The sequence below is a fragment of the Platalea leucorodia genome (genome assembly GCF_965183815.1).
Source record: "Platalea leucorodia genome assembly, chromosome: 4".
NCBI lineage: Eukaryota > Metazoa > Chordata > Aves > Pelecaniformes > Threskiornithidae > Platalea > Platalea leucorodia.
Window position 1 is genome coordinate 127,269,057 of NC_138826.1, and position 15,772 is coordinate 127,284,828.

The window sequence follows — 15,772 nt, forward strand, 5'->3', positions numbered from 1 at the left end:
GAAGGAGGTACAAGTCTCCCAGCTGAGTCGAGGGCTACGAAGGGGAAGGGGCTGTTAACCCCTCTGTTGTCACGGCGTGGTGTGAGGGTTCGTGGTGCTCCGCAGGGGTGGTAACCGACAGGAGCGTGTCTGACGTGGTGATGGCCTTGCAAAGAGTGTTCGTCACCTACGGTCCTGCTGAAATTTTTCTTCGGGCTGAGAGGTTATGTGGAAGTTTGTTTAGGGAGAAAAATCTTTGGCCCTCGGTTACCTTTGGTTAATAGTAACTTTTTAAAATATTTTCCAGGATAGGAAGCTTGAGAAAGAATTCACACTGGATGAAAAGAATTTTCTGAAGCTGGGTATATTCCAGGAACTGTAACCCAAATGTTTCTCTGTCCGCGGAGAAGATTTCACGTTTGAAATAACTTCTACTGAAGGTATGCGCATCTACCTTTCCTTTTTAAGCTCAGTAATGACAACGTGCTTTATAATGCTGTATTATGTGTTCTGGTGGCTGCTAGCGAGATTGTTCTTGATAGTTAATACCTGGAGTCATTTGGGAGGGAAGGGTAGTGTCACTGGGATGGTCCTGCTGATGAGATTCAGAGCTGGTTCCGTACAGCCAAGAAGCTCGGTTCCTCCGCCGTTGTCGAGTCTGCAGCCTAGTCGTGGTACGTTGGTCAGGTTACTCCCTAAAACCAGGTTTAACTGGTTAGTGCTTCTCAAAACTGGAGCTCTAATTTAATGTACATAATTGGTGGGAAGATGATGAAACTTCTTTTTTTCTTTCTGGTGGCTATCTGTACTTCTGGGAACTGCTTGTGGCCGTTCCAAGAAGTAGCACTATGGAAATGACAGGCAGTACGTTTTCTCATTGGGGTAGTGAAGTGAATAGGCCGCGGTTACTCACTGGTTTACGTAAGGTGAGAAACTGGAAGCATCCAACAAAGTTAGCAGGCAGGCAGTTTAAAGCAAGCACGAGGAACTGCCCTCTCGTGCAGCCTGTCATTACATTGGGGATTCACTGCCGTAGGATTACTGGGAGATGGACGGGCTGCCTGCGGGAGCACTGCGACCCTTCCCGGTGCCGGCAGCGGAGCTGGCTGACTCGGTCGTTTTCCTGTTGGTAATTCAGTTAGGAAAAGCTTTCTTAATGCTACCAAGGCAAGACGTTTTACGTAAAGCAAGGTTTCCCAGGAGAATAGGTTATGAATTAAAGGCGCTTTAAAGCTCCTAAAAGAAGGAGGAGACCCCAAGTTTTGTTGCGGCAGGCTTTAGGTGAGCTGTGAGTAGAGATGCTACTGCTGATGGAGCTGATTCTAGTTACGTTGCATGTCAGACCTGAGGGCTTGAAATTGGTGAAAATTGTGCTGGGCGCCGTCTAGGAACTACAGCGCGTGGATGGTACCCGGACGTTTGTAGTCATCTGTGCCAGTGAGATGTAGAGAAATAAAAACCAGTAGTTGGAAATAACAGCGTAGCCCAGTCTGGCAAATGACAGTCATCCTTGAGGTCCTGCTGGCTCAGGACCCGCCGATACCTGCTCAGGACCCACCGATACCTGCTCCTGCTCACGATGCACTTGGGGGAAGTTCAAATGGTAGAAATGCGGGGCAGGCACTCCCACTTTCCGACAGGCACCTAGGAAAGCGACTTTTCTGAAACAGCGGTGGCTGTAAAACATTGGCGGGTCCTTTATAAATCTGTTTTCTATGAACTGCTTAACCAGCGGAGGTTTTGAGCTCAGCTGAGCTTCTGGACTCCGTAACTTAGGTCCATGGCACTAAGTTCCACAGGGTTTCTTCTTCCCGTGCGGAACACAGCTAGTGTTTCATTCTGCCTGTTTTTGCGTTGGCTGCCTGATGACTTTGTGAGGTGTCCCCATTCTTGGGTTTCCAGGGAGCTGTAAAGAACTGTCTGTTCACCTCCTTCATACCGTTCGTGCCTTTCTCTGTATCTGCTGTTTTTCTGAGCTGTAGTCGCGTATCAAGTCGAGTTTAATGCATCTTCCATTAGAAGCTGTGCTGTTTCTCGTTCCGCTGAATCTCTCTTAGGAGAAGCTGATCAGACCAGCTGTACTTGTTGAGCTCTACTGTCTCTTCTGAGAGAAGCTAACCAGACCAGCACTCGAGATGCGAACGCGCGATAGTCCAATGATGTCATGCCTTCTGTTTACTCGCTCATTCCTTCTTGTAATAACTTTTGACATTACTTTTACCTCTTTGGCTGCTGCTCTGTACTGAGATCCTTCAACAGTGGCCCCAAGATCATTTCCGAATGGCTGTAACAAACAGGATCTGTTCTAGTTGTACGTTAAAATGTCACGTTTCTTCAAAAGGATTGCCGTGCGTCGCAGAGGAGGGCTGCTTGTTTGCTTTGTCCTGGCGGTGGCACGGAGGTCAGGCGAAGCCCTCTGGAAGGAGGGGAGATGGCTCCTTCCTGGGATCATCGGGGCGTTCTTGGGGGAAGAAGTCCCGGAACGTGGGATGGGGCGGGCAGAAGAGCGTGAGCGTGCTGAAGTTCAGCAGGAAAGAAACTCACGGCCAGGAGAGCGGGAGATACGTCTCAGATGAGCACGGGGCAGGTGGACAGCCTGGCTTCAGAACTGGTGGAGAATGGGAGACTTCCTGAGGACCAGAGGCCGCTGCAGACATCGGCTGGTCCCAGAAGGCTCCTGGGTTGGACTGAAGCAAGCCCAGAGGAGAGGATTTGCCAGCCAGGACATAGCGGACAGGGGCAAATTGCTTATCCCCTGCTTGTCCTCTTCTCAAAAAGACAGATTCACATGAAGCGATGCAGTCGCTGCTCAGATACCTGCTGGTGACGTTTATAAACCCTGGAGGTATTTATTTTCCTAGCGTGCCCATAATAAGGATGCGGGCAGCTCCGTGAGCGTACCGGCTGGCTGCAGGTCCCCGGTCAGAGCAGTAACTAACTCAGCGGTCGTTGTTCGCTGGGCGGTTCTCCCGGGATTAGTACTTTGCTTTTGTCAGCACTGGGTTAAATCTGCAGTTTCATTGTCTGGCTACTTATTAACCTGAAATCATCCTGCAGCTGTTTGTGACAGCTTTGGTAGGTTTAAGCTAAATAGTTGTTTTATCACTAGTAAATGTTGCTACCTGGCTATTCGTCTTTCTTCTGAGATCACGTATAAATACATTGAGCAGCACTGTTTCTTTTGGGACCCTACTTGCTGCCTTTTTCTAGTTTTTAAATTGCTTTTGATTCGCTTCTTATGTTTTAACCAGCTGCCGATTCGCAAAAGAAAGCGAGCTTTTCTTTGAAGCTGTTTGGAGAAGCCCGTGTGGGAATTCAGCTGAACTATCGATCGCGCTGTCCTTGTCCCTCTGTGTGTTTTCGTTGTGGGTTTTTTAAATTGTGTAACTGTTTGCTTAAAAGGCTAGTTTTAGGCTTCGAGTTCAGCAGGTTAAATAAAGTGATACTTTATTCCCTGCAATTAGGTGTTCGGTAGCTGTGTTTTAAAGGTGCAGAGCTCTTGGGTGAATGCCACCTAGTCCCGCTGACCCGTTACCGTCTGGCTTGCAGGGGTCTTCTAAAGCTTTCTCGGAGACTGCAATTTGAGGGAATTAGCTAGATTTTTTTTTTTCTTTTGCTCTGTGTAGCAAAGCTTAAAAATATTTATGCTTATAGAGGAAATAAAGGAGATTTTTGTATTAAAACTTAGCAAAAAAACCAAACCAAACCCAAAACCCTTAAAATTCACATCAGGAATCCATGCCTGTCGAGACTAAAGAGACTGAATTAAATAGGACCTAGGAAGACTCTTCAGCTGTGACATAGCTGCTGGAGTTACGTTTGTACTTTTGTAACAGAAGGGATGTTAGAGGAAAGTCAGGAGTAGTCAGAAATCCTTTCTTTCTGGAAACAAGCAGGATAATGTACTTCTCTCAGCATTTCCATGTGTTTCCACTTAGTAACTAAGTGGAAAATCTTAAATGTTTTGTTTTATCAGGAATGGGTTTAAATAGCCTTAAATAAAAAAAAAAAAAAATCAGTAGGTCTTGGTAATTTCCTCCCAGTTTCCAGAAGGAGTTGCCTGTGGTGGTTGCTGGCCCTCCGCGCTCGCTTTTACTGGGCTTGGAGTGCTGAGAGCATTCGGAAAGGCTGGAAAACGCGGAGGGTTTTTGTGTGCGTGCCCACGTCAGTAAGGCTCGGGGTGGCCTTTGGTGGCTACAGAACCGACCGCAGTAATAATCTGGGGCAAAATAGCGCAAAAATAGAATTCAGGTGATAGAGAGCAAGACAAAAATCCACCCAAAGTTTTAGGGAAAGTAGGAGATGCAGTGTCTTATTTTTCTATTTAATGGTTAGCCAAAGAAGAGTTGCAAGATGCTGTAAGTTTTGTGATACAGAACTACTAGTCCTTCAGTCGGTGAATTTTAATCACCTATTCTTTTTGCAGGCTCCTCCGGACGTTTTCTAGAAAAGGTAGAGGCCTTTCTGCCAAACTTAATGGCACTTGGGTGAAGGCTTTAAAAAGACACCACCACCCCCTGTCCCCACACAATTGTTAATTAAAATAAAATCCGGGCCCCAGAGTGGAAATCCGTGATAAGTGGAAGGCTGAGATGAAGCGAGACAGAAGGGGTGAGGCAGTCCTCACAGGCCTCGCAGAGGGGAAGGAGACTCTTGGCATTCTGCGCGTGTAAGGAATAAGACAAAAAGTAGTGGTTGCTTTGAAACGCACATACTAAGAGGACTTTTTTTTTTTTTTAATTTTATGTTTTTAAACCTCTCCCCCAGAATCTGTGTGCAGCCAAGGATTGCTTTGTGTGTTCTTCTGCTTCTTGACTGAAGCCTCTGCATACCTTCTAAATATTAAAAAATTCCTGCAGTGTATTGTTGGCAAATAGCAGGTGTTTGAATGACAGTTTAATTCTACACGTATCAAATTTAGAAATGTTCTCCACAAAGCAGTTAATCCTCAAAAATGGCAGCATATAGTTATAGAAAACTTGTTTCTTTAAATCATTCTCTTTTTCTCCTTTACTGGGGTACTCCAGGAATAACACGAGCAATTTTGAAGGGCTTTGAGAAGTCCGCCTGAAAAAGCAACAGATATCCTAGTTTACTGTTGACATGGATGACCCGAACTAAAGTACTAAGACCTGAGACATCAGGATTTCTCCTTTTTGTAGCTCTGTGTTTGGGCCTCATCTGGGTTAAAACCTGAATGCGCCAGTGCTTTAGGCAGTAGTACGTTTTGGATACATGCAGTTAATTTTAACAATAAAATGGAAAGGTGGTGATATTTAACTTGTTTAGAAAAATGTAGGAAACACTGTTGTCCTGTTCCGATACAGAATTACAAAGCAAACAAGCCATGCCTCCTCAGAGTTGTGTATATTATTTCTTGCCCACAAAATCCGAGGAGGAGGAAGGGATGTGTTACTGATAGGAAGGCGCTGCAGAGAGCAAACGTTGCTGGGAAGACCGGCCTCCCTGGCTCACCCAGGTTTAAAGAGGAGTTTACAAAAAGTTGCAACAATTAACCCACGTACCGTTTAAAAACATTAAACAAGGAACACTTTTTGCCACCTCTGTTCTGTTCACTTTTTTCGCTTGTTCTCCATCTGCTTAGTAGGCTACTGATGGTCCCTCCTCCCCGTGTGCGGAAAGCACCCGCCTTCCTCAAAAGCTGCTCGTTATCATAAATGAATCAAATCTATCTTCTATACAAAACGTTTTGAACCTGCCATGTTTCTTGCTGTGAATTGTAATATGAAATTTGTCCTTTTATTTATTTCGTATTTAATGGGATGATTTGTCGGAGCTGCCTGCTGGTGTCAGCCTTCAGCGCAATGGCTTGTTCCGTCAACGGGATAGAGCACACCTAGCCTTCAAAAAGGCTGGTTCTTGCAGCTCCAAGCAAGAACAGAAGCAAGCTAACAAATCAGGGGACTGAACTGTGGATTTTATTTTATTTCGACACCAAAGATGGTTGTCATAGGACGGCAGAGCACGTGATAAGTTGTAAGACCGTTTCTCTGTGCCGCTTGTTTTGCGGTCTGTAGCTTGCTCCGGCCCAGCCCAGGCTGTCAGACCCTCTCTCTTGCTCCGTAGCTGTCTTTCAATAAAAGCTTTTTCGTACTTTGTGGTATTACAGTGTTAAAGGTGCAGAGGACAGGGAAGGTGCTACTTTTGCATAAAGCTTGAAAATATACCTAGATCATTTTGGGTGTAAATCAAATTACGATCTTGAGGAAGCTGTTGGGTAAACGGGTTGCCCAGATGAAATTACCTGCAACTGGGTATCAGCTGTGCCGCTGTGGTTGAGGTAACTGCTGGAAAATAAGCAGCTTGGATCTTTTGTTTTACATCTATAAAAAGCCTGACTCAAAAGTTAAGCGTGAACAACAGTGATTCTTTGATGTAATTTGGACACAGTTGGGAAGTGTTAAGGTCAGTACCAGTCCCTTCCAACCCAACCCATTCTGTGATTCTAACTTAGAATTGTTTAAGAAGTACATGAGGATCATGCAAGTTAAGGAGCAGGATAATTAATAATTCATTACTCCGAGCTGCCCTTCCATAAAGCTGCCTAATTGCCTCGGCTTGAGCAGCCCGTGCAAACGCAGCCGGGCTTCCCAGCCTGCCGAGCCGCCCGGGCTCCCGCCGCAGCCGGGAGGCCTTCGGCGTCTGCCCGTGCCGGGCGCAAGCACTGCCTCTTGTTCCCTGCTGCCCTTGCCACGGCCGATGAAAACTTACGGCCTGGACAAGTGTCGCTGTGGCAGTTGTAATGAGTACATTTCAATTTTTTCCCCCAATATAAGAGCTAGAAACGGCTTTAAAAGAACAATAGCGGGGGTTATCTTCAGCAGCAAGAACGTGAACCTTGACCCTAACATGTTTATCCTCATGTTCTCATATTCTGATTTAGCTCTTTTTTACTCGTTGTTTAAGGAAGGAAAGTGAAACCTGAGAAGCGGGGTAGGAGGGATTGCGTGGATATCGGCACGGCTGTAAGCAGCCCCTTGGTATCTCAAACAAACTTTGCCACAGCTACAAATAAAGCCGGGCCGGTGGTGGGGGATAACAGCTTGGTGAAGAAATACCCAGTTATGGAAAGCTTATTTTAAGCTGTTCACAGCTGTTAATCTCTGTAACATCCTTGCGCAGCTCAGGACTTCCCCAGTTTTACAAAACTGGAAACTTAAAGATGGGGAGAATAAGTGAACCGTGGTAGATGGCAGGAACGAGCTTTTGGTAGTAGGAGGTTAGGTAAAGGAAAGATAACTGAATAGTTAGGAAGGAATATTGTTAGTAAAATTAGAAAATTCAGATTAATTTTGAGTGGTAATTATTTAGTTATGGTCCAAAAAGCACTCACGTCTCTATTCTCTTCCTTGAGTTTATCCAAGGAACTTATCCATTATCTTTAAGAAGTTACTGCTTTTACCAGATGCTCCTTTTTGTTTGCACCCTTTTGTTTCTAAATAGTTTTTATAAAGATACTGACTATTGTAGTGTAGAGAACAGATTAAAACAAAGACGGAGACTTAACTCTAACTTCTTATGTACAGAAAAAACATAATATAGCTTTCCAATTCCATATTTTCTAAAAATCACCTTACAGTGCAGCTTTCTCTTAATTCATCTGCTGTATACAACACCAAGTTTTTAACTTATCCTGCTCCTTAACTTGCATGATCCTCATGTACTTCTTTAACAATTTTAAGTTAGAATTACAGGATGGTTTGGGTTGGGAGGGACCTTAAAGCTCTCCTGGTTCCAGCCCCCTGCCACGGGCAGGGACGCCTTCCACCAGCCCAGGGTGCTCGGAGCCCCGTCCAACCTGGCCTTGGACGCTGCCAGGGACGGGGCATCCACAGCTCCTCTGGGCAGCCTGTGCCAGGGCCTCACCGCCCTCCCGGTGAAGAATTTCTTCCTTAGATCTAATCTAAATCTGCCCTCTTTCAGTTTAACTTAAAGCAATGATTTTAATGCATATGATGTAGTCACTGTAGACAGCTAAAACTCGTTGTTTACTGCACTCTAGCCTTGTGATCAACGTTGTCTTGCTGCTTCTGCTGTACTCCCTTCTTCTGCTTTTCATAGGCGATTGGTTTTTCAGAACTGGCTGGTGTTGCTCGAGCAGTTTGTATCCCCTTCCACGTCCGCGGAGATGGTATGGGGAAAGGGAACACGAGGCAACTGTATTTTATAGCTCAGCATGGGTGGGAGGAGGAATGATATGCAGTGAATTCAAAGCAACCGGTTTAAAAAGTGCTTTTCCAAGCAATTTGAAACTTTGGTATGGTTTAAGGTCAGAGAACACTTTGGATTGCCAGCCCAAATGGGTTTAAAAAGATCAGGCCTAGCCATAGAATGTATTCACTGATAATGATCAGCCGTGAGATGTCAGGTGTGACTCCAGATGATTTGTGAAGAAATTTATAGCAGAGGGCTGCGGCAGTTTCCCCGGCGATGGGTGGTACCTCGCGTGCCAGCGTCCCGCTTCCCGCGGTGGCGAGGCGTCTCGGCGCTCGTGCAGGCCGCCTTCGGGGCACTGCTTTGCTTTTTCCGAGAAGGTCCAAGAAAGAAAGAAATCCCGACCAAAGAAGTTACCGTATTTCAAGAAAATCATAAAAGCCTCTTCATTTACAGAAGGGGAGATTGTCGTCAGCCAGGAGCGATGTTGGAAGCTGAGGCCTCCTTCTCAGCCCTGTATTTGTGTGCCTCTGTGCTGGGCACCGGTGAGGCCGCCCCTCGAGTGCTGTGCTCAGCGCTGGGCCCCGCACCCCAAGGCGGCCATGGAGGGGCTGGAGCGTGGCCAGAGCAGGGCAGCGAGGCTGGGGCAGGGGCTGGAGCACAAGGCTGGGGAGGAGCGGCTGGGGGAGCTGGGGGGGCTCAGCCTGGAGAAGAGGAGGCTGAGGGGAGCCCTCATCGCGCTCTGCAACGGCCTGAAAGGAGGCTGGAGCCGGGGGGGTCGGTCTCTGCTCCCCAGGAACAAGCGCTGGGACGAGAGGGAACGGCCTCAAGCTGCGCCAGGGCAGGGTTGGGTTGGGTATTGGGAAAAACTCCTTCCCCCAAAGGGCTGTCAGGGCCTGGCCCAGGCTGCCCAGGGCAGGGGCTGAGTCTCCATCCCTGGAGGTGTTTAAAGAATGGATAGATACGGTGCTCGAGGACATCGTATAGATGGACTTGGCAGTGCTAGGTTGACGGTTGGACTTGATGCTCTTAAGGGTCTTTTCCAACCTTGACGATTCTATGATTCTATGATATCGAGGGTAGGAAAAACCCAAAATGTGTCCAGTGTGCCTGGAAACCTCCATTTCTGGAGTAAGTTGATGCAAAGTAGCAGTAGTTTCAAAGTAGGGTAAGCAAACACTTTGCAAAAGGATAGCTGGGGGACTCGGACGGTTCTGGAAGATGCTTTCAGCACTGAAGACGCATTCTGGAAGCGGTATCAAAGGTTGAATCAAAAGTCCACCCTGAACTTTTATGTAAATGACAACTTGGGGCGGGGATGGGCATTCTTCATTTGGCAAACTTCTCCCTCTTACTCAGCTTCAAATGGAAAGCTCTTTCAAAATGAAAACTACCATACTGCTATTCATGTCAGAATAGGCTGTTCCATCACCCAGACCTAAGGAAAAGCAGTTTGTTGAAATGTAACAATGGGAAGGATTTTGTTCCTATTAAAGATACTTACAAAAACCAACTCCCGAGTGTGTTCTCATCCCTGTAGCACTCTAGGTTAGGAGCTGCTTCTGGCGCTCCTGCGTTTGGCCTTGTTACTTACTGCTGTATCCCTGAAACTCCCAGCACGTGGGAGTCTCCTTGTCTTGTACGCTAATGCTTTTCTGGACACAGAATAAATAACTTTAAATACTGAGAAGGGTTAATGAGGGGCAGTAGTATCTGTTACCTGACCATAAATGAGTTGGTATGTGTTTGTATAGCAGACTTTTATAAACCTTAGAGAAATGTTTCTCTGTACTGCTTTCTGCCGTGTCTTCGTGTTCCGTCTGTATCTCCTGAGTTTTCTGGCTTTTGTGGAACGGATCGCTCGGAGATTGCTCGAGACCTGAAGCCCAAGTCTTCGTCACTTAGAGGTGAAGGTCAAATGGTTCAGCAGTTATAGTCAAAGAGCGAGAGGAGTAGGGTGATCTGGTGGTGACAGAGATTCAGTATCTGTCGTTGACAAAGCAGTTATTCTGTTTCTGTCTGTTTTGTTAACTATTATTTGTGCCAGGAAGGTGTATGGGAGGTTAGTGACTATCAGGGTAAGAAGGCAGGAGAAGTCACGCGACTGTATGGATACGCTATTTTGCTTTTCTGATCAGAAATGTCAGTAACAGACCGTGTTAGCGTCTGCTCGAGCTGTGCAGCAAGCCTTCCCTTGAGTGGGGACCTAATCGAAGGTTAATAAACTTTGAGTCCTCTTAGCAGACTTTAATGCTTCTTAGTTGTTTTGTATCTGGATAAGTGAAACTATCCATGAGATGAGACCGCATCAATAAGGCGTGAGGCCAAGAGTCACAGTTGTGGGAAAAGTGTGTTTTCTTTGGAGGAGAGAGACATTCATCAGCTTTTCTGCAGAAGTACATATTAAACGAAGTGCGCCTGGCTGAATTGGTCTTTCAAGTCTCTGAGCACCACAACGCACTAAAAGGTGCTGCAGAAGCGTGGGGGAAGAGCTGCGATGCCTGCTGGTGGAGGCACAGCTGGTCGTGCTCACCTCCTTTGTAGGGTGCCCTCCTCTTTGCTGCTGTGCAGGCAGAGGCGGCCTGGATGTGGTAGCTTGTTGGATGTTGAACACGGTCATGATGTTCTTGTTGGTAGGTTTTTGGGAATAGCAAGGGGCCATTGCGGCCCTGTTATTTTGAGGACTGGGACCTCCTCGACAAGAGTGAAGGAATGAATGCAGAAAGCAGTTCACACTTAAAGGACATAAATACCAAGCTGAGCTCTCTAAGAAGATTCAGCAACTCTGCAAGAGGAGACAATGCAGACCACGCCGTGATTCAGCGTGGATAGGATGTCCCTTCTCCTGTGCTGACCAGCAAGTAGTGCCTTGGCCGCTGGGGAAGAGGCCCAGGCTCTGGACGGGGCCTCTTCTGCTTTCGTCCTCGTTCAGTTACAGCTGCCCGCCGCCGGCTTTGATAGCGACCGAGTTGCTTGCGGTGAACGGAGCGTACTTCATTTCCTAACCTCTTATTACTGACTTCCCTACACGGGTCTGTTGAGCGCTGCCGTTTCCCAAACCAGCTTTTGTAGCAGGGAGTAAAACGTGCCTTTCCTCTGCAGAGCGCCCTCCCGTTCACGCTGGGTGCAGAGGCCCAAGAGAGCCCCGCTCTGTTAGATCGCGGGGAAATTGCGTTAACCGCGCCTGCCAACGCTAGAGATCAGAACTCTGTTTAATGCTTAATAATTGGAAGTGTTTAAAGTTGACAGCATCCATGTCTTTGTGGTCTTTTGTCCTGGAAATCTGCAGGGGTTTTATTTTTTTATTTTTTGCCCTAAGATGCCCCTGATTTGATTTCATTTCCTGTTTTTTCGTTTTTGTTTTTTTTTTCTTTATTGGGATGTGCAATGCCACAAATTGCTAGGGAAAGTAGGATACTCTTTCATAGTCCTGTTTTTTCATCTACCTCTTCTGCTGTACAGTTACCTTGTATTCCTTAACTTTATTAGTGATTTCTAGTGTTTAATATTTCATTATTTAGAAGTTCCTCAAGTTTAAGTAGGTGTCCTAAAGACAGCATAAACAGGAAACGGTGTTGAGTCTTTGTAAGTCCCGTATCACGAGAAGAAATTGCATTTACCATTTATTGGGTTCTTAATACTCAGCAGCTCTCTGGCTGTTTTCAGTTTCTCTTAGCCCGTTTCCTGTTACTCAGTGGGCGTTTTTTCTCATCAGCATTTTGGAAGGAGGCAAAGTGCACTTTTTGAGTTAGAGAAAGGAGGTGGCTTTATCTCCTCATGCCAGAAGAAAGGGCTCGCTCGTTCTGTGCCCCTGGCTCTACGAGGCGATGCCAGCATTTCGGTAGGGGGGTGACCCCGCTTTCTGTGGCAGGCCCCGTTCGGTGGCCTGCGGTTGGGTGGTGAACGCTGCTGAAGTTTCTCCCGGTAGCTCCGGTTCGTTATGGGGAGATCCCGTTTCTTGTGAGTGCTTCTCTTCAGGCTCTCCGTAGCTCGTAGAGAACAAGTGCCTTGTTAGTTATGAGGGCTTACCTACAGTGAAGCAGATTAAAGAAAATTAATTAGCTAAGCATTGCAGAGTGGGGCAGCTACTTTTCTAGATTATCAAGTGGTTTTTTTTAAAGTAATCATGAATGTTTTTTATTATGTTATAGACATACCAGTTTGTTTCTTCATACAACTCAAAATGGAGCATTCATAGGGGTGTAGCTTTCATCATGTAGAACTTTTTTCTGGCCTCTGTTTTTTCAATATATTTTTCAATATATTTTTCAATATATTTTCACGTGCTTCAGCAGTTACGTTGTGCATTGTAGAAGACTGCGTGTGCTTCAAGCAAAAATACGCGTACTGAAATCAGCACGTGTTGTACGCATGCACGTACGTATGTGTACGTATCCTGCTGCTTCCACAAACGGGATAGCGGGGGTTCATCAAGAGTCCCCTCTTCTGTCCTGTCGGTGCTGCCTGGGTGTGGGTGATGGTGTGCCACCGCCGTCGGCTGCAAGCAGCCTGCCGCTGGATACGTTGATGTTTGTGTGGAAAGTTCTGCTGGACCATTCCAGTCTGCAAAGTTTCAATGAATTGGCAAGGGATGTGAAGAATAAGAAGAGCAGCTTCTACAGGTACATTAGCCAGACAGGGAAGATTAAATAAAATCCACAGGTGCCCCTCCTGCAATAAATAAGACAGGAGAACTGGTGACAACTGACGTGGAGAAGGCTGGGGTTCTCAACAATTTTTCTGCCTCAGTTTTCAATGGTAATCACTCTTCCCACATCTCTCAAGCCCCTGAATCTCAAGGCAGTCCTTCCCATTGTCAGGGAAGATCAGGTCTGAGACGACCTGAGGAACATGCATAACTCCATGGGGCCTGACAAGCTCCGTCCCAGGATCCTGAGGGAATTGGCTGATGTAGTTGCCAAGCCACTCTCTCTCATATTTGAAAAGTTGCGGCAGTCAGGTGAAGTCCCCAGTGACTGGAAAAAGGGAAACATGCCCATTTTAAAAAAAGGTAAAAAGGAGGACTCTGGGAACTACAGACCAGTGAGCCTCACCTCCATGCCTGGTAAGCTCATGGAGCAGATCCTCCTGGAAGACATAGAAACATATGGAAGACAGGGAAGTGATTAGAGACAGCCAACATAGCTTCACCAAGGGCAAGTCGTGCCTGACTAATCTAGTGGCCTTCCACAGTGGAGTGACTGCGTCAGTGGGCAAGGGAAGAGCTACAAATGTCATTACCTAGACTTTTGTAAGGCCTTTGATATGGTCCCACACAAGATTCTGGCCACTAAATTGCAGAGATACGGGTTTGATGGATGGACTATTAGATGAGTAAGAGATTGTCTGGATGGTTGCATCCAAAGAGTTACAGTGAATGGCTCAGTGTCCAAGTGGAAACCTGTAACGAGTGGTGTCCCTCAAGGGTCGATACTGGGACCAATACTACTTAATGTCTTCATCAGCGACAGTGGGGTGAGTGCACCCTCACCACCGTGGCAGAGGGCACTGAGTGTTGCAGTTGATTCGCTAAAGGGAAGGGAAGCCACTGAGAGGGACCTTCACGGGCTTGAGGAGTCCGTATGGCAACCTCATGGGGTTCAACAAGGCCAAGTGCGGGGTCCTGCACCTGGGTCGGGGCAATCCCCAGTATCAGTACAGACTGGGGGATGAATGGGTCGAGAGCAGCCCTGTGGAGAAGGACTGGGGGATACTGGTGGATGCAAAATTGGACAAGAGCTGGTAATGTGCACTCACAGCCCAGCAAGCCAAGCGTCTCCTGGGCTGCATCCCCCACAGCGTGGGCAGCGGGGCGAGGGAGGGGATTCTGCCCCTCTGCCCCGCTCTGGGGAGACCCCCCTGGAGCCCTGCGTCCAGCTCGGGGGTCCTCAGCACGGGAAGGACATGGAGCTGTGGGAGCGGGGCCAGGGGAGGCCACCGAAATGCTCCGAGGGTGGCCCAGCTCTGCTGTGAGGGCAGGCTGAGAGCTGGGGGGGTTCAGCCTGGGGAGGAGGAGGCTGCGGGGAGACCTCACTGCGGCCTTGCAATATATAAAGGGGGCTGGTAAGAAGAACAGAGAGTTTTCACCAAGTGCTGTAGTGACAGGAGAAGGGGCAATGGTTTTAAACTGAAAGAGGGCAGGTTTAGATTGGACAGAAGGAAGAGATTTTTTTATGATGAGGATAGTGAGGCCCTGGCACAGGCTGCGCAGAGAAGCTGTGGATGCCCCATCCCTGGCAGTGTTCAAGGCCAGGTTGGACGGGGCTTTGAGCACCCTGGGCTGGTGGAAGGTGTCCCTGCCCGTGGCAGGGGCTTGAACTGGACGATCTTTGAAGGTCCCTTCCAACCCAAACCCTTCTGTGACTCTATGAATTCACTGGCACTCGGAGCTCCTTGTTCAGCCTTTGCTGTACGTCTCTGCTTCCAGAGGCACCGTAGTCCAGACCCCGTGGACAGTGTTACCGCAGCGTACTGTCCCTCTTCTGCCTGGCTTGTGGCCTTCTGGGACAGTTCATCTGGCTCCTGTAGGTCGTGGCTCATTCTGCTGGTCCTTAAGTGGCCCGTACGTCTCTTTGGGGTTTTTTGTGTGTGCTACCGTTCCACTTTCAAGCTGGCAGGGATGTTATGGGGATTGCAAAACCTCACTGCATTGCCTGGACACCTGCTTTGGCCTAGCTGTTGGTTTCAATATGCCACAAACAGTCATTTAAAAAATCTCACTTGCTGTGTCGCCTGTAAGGTCACTGTAGCTGAAAGAGCTTTTTTTGGCTGGAGCGAGGGCGAAGAAGGCTCATGTTGTTGCATGTGCTTGGGGCAACGTGGTGGGAGAGTAACTGCTGCAGGGCGGCCTCCCTCCCCAGCTGGCTGCAGCTGCACCCATCCCAGTCCCAGGACACTGGGAATTGCGTCGGTGTCTTCCAGAGGCCCAGTTCCACCGGCGAGGACCGGGAGAGGCCAAACTCCTCAGCAATTCTCCTCAACCTTTGCTGTAAGGAGGAGGTGGGGAAGGGGGATCTGCCTGCTCCGTGCTGAGGAAAGAGCTGGCTCCGTTCCTAAGGACAGCTTATCAGCGCGTCTCCTATAGGTTAGACAGCTTTTCCTATAGATATATATAAAAAGCTTTGAAAAACTGTAGAATTGACAGATTTGTAATGGGTTTGAATTTGAAAAGGGAGATTTACGTGTGTATTCCACGTATATGTGTGGAATATATATGCATTTGGGTTAACTGTGCACCCAAACATTCTTAATTTAAGGCCTTTTATGTCAGCTTTTCCCTCGGTGAATTTATAACTAAGCACAGTTAGTTAAAAATGTCTGAAGAACAGTTTGTAACGAACACGCTATACAGCCAAACAGCATTACTGTCACAGAAATGTCACGTAGGTTGAAAATTCAGATGTCTGTTCCTAACTCAGAAATTCAGTTACTTGAGTGCGTTTTCGGTAGCTGAATGGACAGATGCAGGAGCTCCTGCTTGCTGCTGCAATGCTAAAAGTTAACTTTTTTAAAATTTCAATATACTGTTGATTTAAACAGCTCAAATTAGAAACTTTCTCTCTCTGACGTATTTTGTGCTATTTATGGAGGGGACTGGTTCCCAAAAGACGAGGATCAA

The 15,772-nt window shown here is 47.3% G+C and overlaps 1 protein-coding gene across 6 annotated transcripts in view; it reads left to right on the plus strand.

Annotated features, from left to right (window-relative positions):
* Positions 1–15,772, plus strand: part of PPP6R2 (protein phosphatase 6 regulatory subunit 2) — a 111,663-nt gene that overhangs the window by 29,957 nt on the left and 65,934 nt on the right. For 5 of the 6 annotated variants that reach the window (XM_082308183.1, XM_082308178.1, XM_082308182.1 and 2 more), the window contains exon 2: positions 287–419. The exons of the other annotated variant lie outside the window; for it this stretch is intronic. The gene's annotated coding sequence lies outside the window, so the exon portion shown is untranslated. The remainder of the gene's footprint in view (positions 1–286; positions 420–15,772) is intronic. 6 annotated transcript variants of the gene reach the window in all.